Source organism: Herpailurus yagouaroundi, unplaced genomic scaffold (assembly GCF_014898765.1).
Source record: "Herpailurus yagouaroundi ecotype Mexico unplaced genomic scaffold, PumYag 201, whole genome shotgun sequence".
Lineage (NCBI taxonomy): Eukaryota > Metazoa > Chordata > Mammalia > Carnivora > Felidae > Herpailurus > Herpailurus yagouaroundi.
The window spans coordinates 785,262-793,242 of NW_024412432.1; positions in this window are offsets into that span (position 1 = coordinate 785,262).

Genomic DNA, 7,981 nt, shown 5'->3' on the forward strand with positions numbered 1-7,981 from the left:
TGTGACATATATATATATATATATATATATATATATATATATATTTATTTTTAATATAGTCAAAGGACCTATTGTCTGGCCATTGACAAGTAGAATCTATTAATAGTGACTCAAACCAATAAGCCTTTTAATGGCTTAACCAAAGGTACAGGAGACATCCAGAGAGGATATGGATGATGCAGCCCCTACAATCTGAAGATTTATTCTGAAATTAGTCTAAGAAAGCAAAGGCCTTTATTGCATAAGCAATAAGGATGGCATAGTGAAAATAATGTCTCTGGAATCCCATGAAAACATGAGATGCTGCCAGTCACAGACACACTAATCTGTTATACCAGGCAGGTGCTTCTGGAATGGAACTTTTCAGCAGTAATCCAGCAATGAAGGTTGAGATGCCAAAGGTTAGAAAAACACCCCTGAAACCTGGCACAGCCAAACAGAGAGACTTAGAACCCCAGTCTGTTTAACTGGCCACCAATGGTCACCCTGGTAAGCACACCCTCCAGATAGTGTAGACAAAGAGAATATCCTCATTGATCACAAAGCCAAGATCTCAGGACATAGAGAAAAAAAAGAAAAAAAAAGGAAAATTCTAACAGTTTTATATAAACCTTGGGTCTTTTGGAGCCACTGTAATACCTAAGAGGGTTTGCTGAGAGGTTAGATTCTGTGTGTTGTTTTACAGCATACTTCATTGCAAGGAAGTTTTCTTGAGCTTGTCAGGTGACCTAGTGTCAATCTGATCTGTTCCATGACCAACTTATCCTATCACAGGAGTCTCCTTGAGGAGGCGAGTGCTCTAATAGCTTTTAAGTGATCGACCTCTACCCACCCATTTTGTGGCTTTGACTTCCAAGATGTCCCTTAGCAACAGATGATAACATAAAAGACACAGAGGAAAACAAAGACCATCTCGGGGAGGAAATGGATCAGTGACCAAACAGTACTCTACCAAATTTAACCAAAGAATCCCTAAGTCTTGGGGCTCCTGGGTGGCTCAGTCAGTTGAGCATCCCTCCAGCAATGCTCAGGGCATGATCTCGTGGTTCATGAGTTGAAGCCTCACATCAGGCTCTGTGCTGACAGCTTAGAGCCTGGAGCCTGTTTCAGATTCTCTGTTCCCCTCTCTCTTGGCCCCTCCCCTGCTCATACTCTGTCTCTCTCTCAAAATTAAATAAACATTCAGAAAATTTTTTTTAATTACAAAAAAGAGTCCCTAAGCCAAAGGAACTAGTTCCATAAATATTTTCTCCTAATCTAAATTTAGATGAAAGGACTCACCACACCTGCTCTATCAGATTTAGCAGATAGAGATTCCAAGAAGCTGGCATGGTGAGAAATCTCACTTATGGCTGGCTAAATGTCAGAGGTCCCAGGGTCTCTCAGCTGCAGCAGTGTCCAGCGAGTGGTGTCCAGCAAGTTAAAGTATCCTACTGACTCTGCCAAGTGTTGAGAAGCAAGAATTCCTATTCCCTTCAAAGTCCTTCTAGCTGGACTAAGAATCAAATTGACATGAGACAGATTAACAGGAGAAAATCAAATTTAATAGCATATGGGAATCCACACAGACATGGAAATTCCAAAGACAGGCAAAATGAGACATATAGGTCATTCCGAACTAGGGGGAAGGAGGTAGGGGTCTGGAACTTCAAAGGGAAGAAATGCAATTCACAAAAAAATGAAAAGAGTAAATATTTGGTAAACAAAGGTTTGCCCTGCCATATAGGTGGGTTACTCGGTTAAACTTATCTCTGGTAATAACCCTTATTCTAGAAAGACCCTTCAATTTAGATTCTTCTATGTAGTTAAGGAGGGCAGCAAATTTTCTCTTGAGCCTTCAGGGTTGCCTTCAGCTCAATAATCCACATACCAAAATGGCCCATCTTGGGGCAATCTGCCCTGGGTCCCTGAAATAGAAAACAAAACCTCAAAGACCATTAGCAGAACTGAATTCTAATATTTACAAAGATGTTGAAGTGGCCAGAATGTGCCACTTTGGCATATGGATCATTTTGAGCTGAAGGCATTTGAGACCCTACAGACTCAAGAGAAACTTTTGTCCTCCCTTAACCACACAGAATAATCTAAATTGGGGGTCTTTGCCAGAAGAAGGGTTATTAACAGATAAATTTAATCTGAGTGACCCATCTGTATGGTGTGGCAAACATCTAATTACCACACATCTGCTCTTCTTATTGCCCTATGAAGTACTTTCCTTCCCTCTGAAGTCCCAGACCCCAACACCTTTATCCTTAGTTCAGGATGACATATATGCCTCATTTTGCCTGACTGTCTTTGGATTTCCCTGTCTATGGGGAGTCCTATATATATAGGATTAAATTCTATTTTCTCCTGTTAATCTGTCGTAAATCAATTTGAGTCTTAGTCTAGCTAAGGGAAGAGCAGGAATTCTCGTTCTCTGACAATGTCTTACTGAAACATAATTTTTCTCTTTATAACCATCCTCATTTTTACTAAAGGTATCCAAATTAAGACTAACTTATTTAAAAAGCAAGTCCTGTTTGTTTATATAAGTGCAGCAAGAATAGCAAATGGTCACATAGACTCTTTTGAATCTGCTTTGCTGGAACTTTTCATAAGGAATCTCCAGATTGAACCTTTAATTGCCTCTCAAGGCCAGAAGCCAACCCAAATATTTACCATTATATTTTGCCTGCAATACCTATAGATTTGGATTAATTCCTTTCTTCTCTAGGTCTCCAAATTTTCCTGAAGTTCTGTCCCTGCCAGGAAGTGATCTTTACTTACCTAGTAAGGCTGCTAGGAATCCTGTAAGTAAACTCATCAGGTTGTTTTTTCAACAGTCTTGATTGGCTCCATAACTCTACTTTAGTTCCTTAAGGCAATCTAGTCATATCTGAGTCTATGCATGTCTCCCTCAAATAAAACATTCCAGTCAAAATCTTGCTAATACAACCAATGATTCCCAATTGCGTCCTCTTACAAGGAGAACAAATTCTTATTGAATTAGTGCAAATAAATATATATCTTTAAAAATACAAGAATATTCACAGAGTTTTTTAATTCTGGAGGGTTCAGGTAGGGAGAAAAGATAAATGTTTCAATTCTGCTTATAATGGTGTAATTTATCAAATTACTATAGGCCAGTTAGGCTTTTTTTTAATTTTTCTTTTAACATTTTATTTATTTTTGAGACAGAGAGAGACAGAGCATGAACGAGGGAGGGGCAGAGAGAGAGGGAGACACAGAATCGGAAGCAGGCACCAGGCTCTGAGCCATCAGCCCAGAGCCCGACACGGGGCTCGAACTCACGGACCGCGAGATCGTGACCTGAGCTGAAGTCGGACGCTTAACCGACTAAGCCACCCAGGCGCCCCTAGGCCAGTTAGTTTAAGAGAAAAGATTTCCATAGATCTGGAGAAACAAACTTTTTTTTTTTTTTTAAGAGAGAGAGAGCACAAGTGAGTGAGGGCAGAGAGAGAGAGAGAGAGAGAGAGACAGACAGACAGAGAAAAGTGGGGCTCACCCGAAGGGGGGGCTCATGTTCACTTGACTCGGGGCTTGTGCTCACCTGAAGAAATGCACAAGCTCACCCACTGCAGAACTTGAACTCATGAACCATGAGATCATGACCTGAACCGTCGTCAGATGCTTGACTGACTGAGCCACCCAGGTGCCCCAAACCATTTTCAAAGTCAGCAGTGTTTTAACAAAGTTATAAGAACTATAATTATCTTCCTCAGTTCATTCAGTCCCATGTTATTAGTTTTTGTTTTCTTTGAATCCAATTTTTACACTCATTTTGGAAATTCTTACCTAATTCAGTTTTATGATCTTAAGGTTACCAGAAACCTGTACTCAAAAGTTTTTCCATCAATCTCACTGAAGAGGAAACATATTTTCAATAGCATCAGTGTAAAACAGTTAACTGTAAATGACGAGACTTAAAAGTGACCATGGTTAAAGATTTGATGAGAGTTTATGATGATGCAGTTGGCTATAACATCTGTTTATTTCCAAGACACACAACACCTCAAGATAATACAGGACATCAGATTTCTAGGGGTTTTATACAATTTTAGGACATTTCTTTTAATTACAGTCGACACAACTATAATTTAACAGTGTTTATTATCACTTATTTGGCAGTGCTTCCCATGTAATTTAACATACCAAATAATTCTAATTAGTTTAATTTTTCACAGAATCTTTAAAATGTTCCAGGAGTTCCCCGGAACATCTCAGATTGTTGTCAAAAGATTTCATTTTAGGGGCACCAGGGTGGTTCAGTCAGTTAAGTATCTTGACTCTGGGTTTCAGCTCAGGCCATGATCTCATATTTTGTGAGATTGAGCCCCACATCAGTTTCCATGCTGACAGTGGGGAGCCTGCTTGGCCTCCCCCTCTCTTTGTCCCTTCCCTGCTGACATGTGCACACACTTTCTCCCTCTCTCAAAATAAATAAATAAACATTAAAAAAAAATTGGGGTACCTGGGTGGATACATTGGTTAAGTGTCCAACTCTCAATTTTGGCTCAGGCCATGATCTCATGGTTCCATGAGATCGAGCCCTGAGTCAGGCTCTGCCCTGACAGTGCAGAGTCTGCTTGGGATTCTCTTTCTCTCCCCCCCTTGTCTCTCTGCTCCTCCCCCCCTCTCAAAATAAATAAACTTTAAAAAAGAATACAAATAATTTTAAAAAAAGAGACTGCTAGAGTTTGGGCACAAGAGCCATTTTAGCAGTTTGTATTTTAAAAAGGCCTCTTTCTCTTTTTTTGTTCTTTAATGTCAAGTGATTTGGGGGTTTACATTTCAAAGATTTGATAGGATTTATAACCTCAAGAAATAGAAAAAGAAAGCATTTTTTTCTTAAGAGTGTTCAGGTAATTGCTATTTATCCTCTTTTTCTTTCTTTTTTTTTTTTTAATGTTCATTTATTTTGAGAGAGAGAGAGCACAAGCAGGGGAAGGATAGAGAGAGACAGAGGGACAGATGATCTGAAGCAGGCTGTGAGCCAACAGCAGAGAACCCCACACGGGGCTTGAACTCATGAACCGTGAGATCATGACCTGAGCCAAAGTTGGACACTTGACCAACTGAGCCACCCAGGAACCTCCCCTTTTTTCCCCTTAAGTACAGGGCAATTTTGTTCTAATACCCTCATCTTACAATATTGCTAAATATTTTGAGAAGTTAAGGTGAGGTTTGGATATTGGTAAAAATAAATGGGCTTGAATTGTTTCTAGGGTTCCATTTCTGGTTTTGTAGACATTTGCCAGACAAAGTTATCTCCAATTCCCCAAGGAACTGGATTACAGCCTAAATAACAAGGATTGACTACCCTTTTAATTAAACTTTTTTTTTTTTTTTAATTTTTTTTCAACGTTTATTTATTTTTGGGACAGAGAGAGACAGAGCATGAACGGGGGAGGGGCAGAGAGAGAGAGGGAAACACAGAATCGGAAACAGGCTCCAGGCTCTGAGCCATCAGCCCAGAGCCCGATGCGGGGCTCGAACTCATGGACCACGAGATCGTGACCTGGCTGAAGTCGGACGCTTAACCGACTGCGCCACCCAGGCGCCCCTAAACTTTTTTTTTAATCAGGGAGGTTTTTTTGTTTTAATTTATTTACTTATTTTGAGAGAGAGTGTGTGAACCAGGCAGAGAGAGAATCCCAAGCTGGCTCTGCACTGTCAGCTTGGAGCCCAATGTAGGGCTCAAACCCACGAATCGTGAGATCATGACCTGAGCCAATGTCAAGTCTGACGATTAACTGACTGAGCCACCCGGACGCCCCTAAATCAGGGAGATTTTTAACTAAGATGAGAATCAAGGATTTATGAGTGATGTTTACTCCTCTCCTGATACCCTGTAACTTAGATAAAAAATAAAATTTAAAAAATAAAATAAAATAAAATAATTAATAATACTTAAATACTAATATAAAATCAATACATCTTTTGTTATATAATAAGGGAATAAAAGAGGAAAGAAAACAAAGACATTAGCTAAATATGTGTGTGTATATGGTCCCATATTCATTAAAAAAATGAGGAAATACTCCAGACGTTTACAGTCTTCCTTTCTGTAACCAGTCAAGTGGTAATAGGTGGTATTTATAACTATCTCCTTATACTTTCCATTCTGCATTACTTTTGCCTTCAGTAAGTATCTCAGCTGGTTATGTTTTTTCACCTTGTAGGGTCTTGCTCCAAAATCCGAAAGCCTGCCCAATGATTCACCTATAGGGGCCTGCCAGAGGCACCAAAATGAATACCTATTTCTTACTGCCATAGCAAGCACCAGTTGCTCTCCTGGATCATATGGTCAAAGTGACAGAACAGAGTGCTCAGCAGTCAGGATCTGTTGCAGAATCTTCTCTTGTTCTGGGTCCTACTCAAAACTAGCATCTTTTGGGGTACTGAATATGTGGGCTGTAGTAACAAACCCAAATGAGGAATGTCTTGCCTTCAAAATCCAAAGAAGTCAACTAGGCTTGTGCTCTTGGTTGTAGAAGAGGCAAGATCCAACAACTCACCCTTTGCCTTAGAAAGAATGTCTTTTTTTTTAATGTTTTATTAATTAATTAATGTATTTATTTATTTATTTATTTATGAGAGAGCAAGCTGGGGAGGGGCAGAGAGAGAGGAAGAGAGAGAATCACAAGCAGGCTCCACACTTGATGTGGAGCCAGATATGGGGTTCAATCCCATGTACCATGGAATCATGACCTAATCCAAAATCAAAAATCCAGTGCTTAACCGACTGAACCACGCAGGCACCCAGAAAGGATATCTAAACATGTCCCACACCATTAGGCCCCTAGAAATTTTCCTGAGATAGAAGTCCCTGAATTTTAGTCAGATTTATTTCTCACCTCCTGACATGTCAATGTCTTATCAATAAGTCTAGAGTAGTTGCTACTTCTTGCTCACTAGGTCCAGTCAGCATAATGTCATCACCATAAAAGACACATGTGATATCTTGTGGAGGAAAAAAAGTTGATCAAGATTCCTGAAAAAAAAAGGGGGGGGGGGGCCTGGCTGGTTCAGTATGTGGAGGGTGGGACTCTTAATCTCAGTGTTGTGGGTTCAAGCCCCACATTGGGTGTAGAGATTACTTAAGAAAATAAATTAAAAAAAAAAAAGAGAAGAAAAAAGAAAGAAAAGAAAGAAAGAGAAAGAAAAGAAAAAGAGAAAGAAAGAAAGAGAGAAAGAGAGAAAGAAAGAAAGAAAGAAAGAAAGAAAGAAAGAAAGAAAGAAGAAAAAGTAAAAACTAACTTATGAGATAGTCTGGAGAGCTGATACCGCCCTGAGGCAGGACAGTTAAGATATATTCCTAACCTTGCAGTTTAAACCAGCCTGCTCCTGATGGGCCTGCCTGATGGACAGATAGGGAGAAAAAGGCATTTGCCACATTAACATCTACATACCAAGGAACAGGAGATACATTAATTTGCTCAAGTAATAAGCAAATGTACTGGATGCTATACATCTGGTACAGCAACTGTGATTGGAGTCACTGCTTGATTAAGTTTATGATAATTCACTGTTACTCTCCAAGATCCATGTGTTTTCTGCACAGATCAGATAGGAGAATTGGATGAAGATGTGGTGGGAGTCACCATCCTTGCATCCTTAATGGTCACACTAAGTTGTGCAGTCCTTGCCCAGATGTAGTATTGCTTTTGATTTACTATTTTGCTAATTTGAGGCAGTTCTAATGGTTTCCATTGACCTTTCCTGCCATCATAGCCTTAACTCCACAAGTTAGGAAGTACAGATATTCTGCCATCTGCTAAGTATGTCTCTTACAATTATGCATTCTAGAACTAGGGAAATAACCACAAAATGGGTTCAAGGACCTATTTTGACTCTGTGACTTCCCTTTGGCAGTTGTGCCACTACTTGTAGCCACCCTGCTACTCTGGGATCTAATTAGGCCTATTGCATTCAGGTTTTGCGAATGGTTGCAGTTCCCACTGTAAGGTCTGGCCTA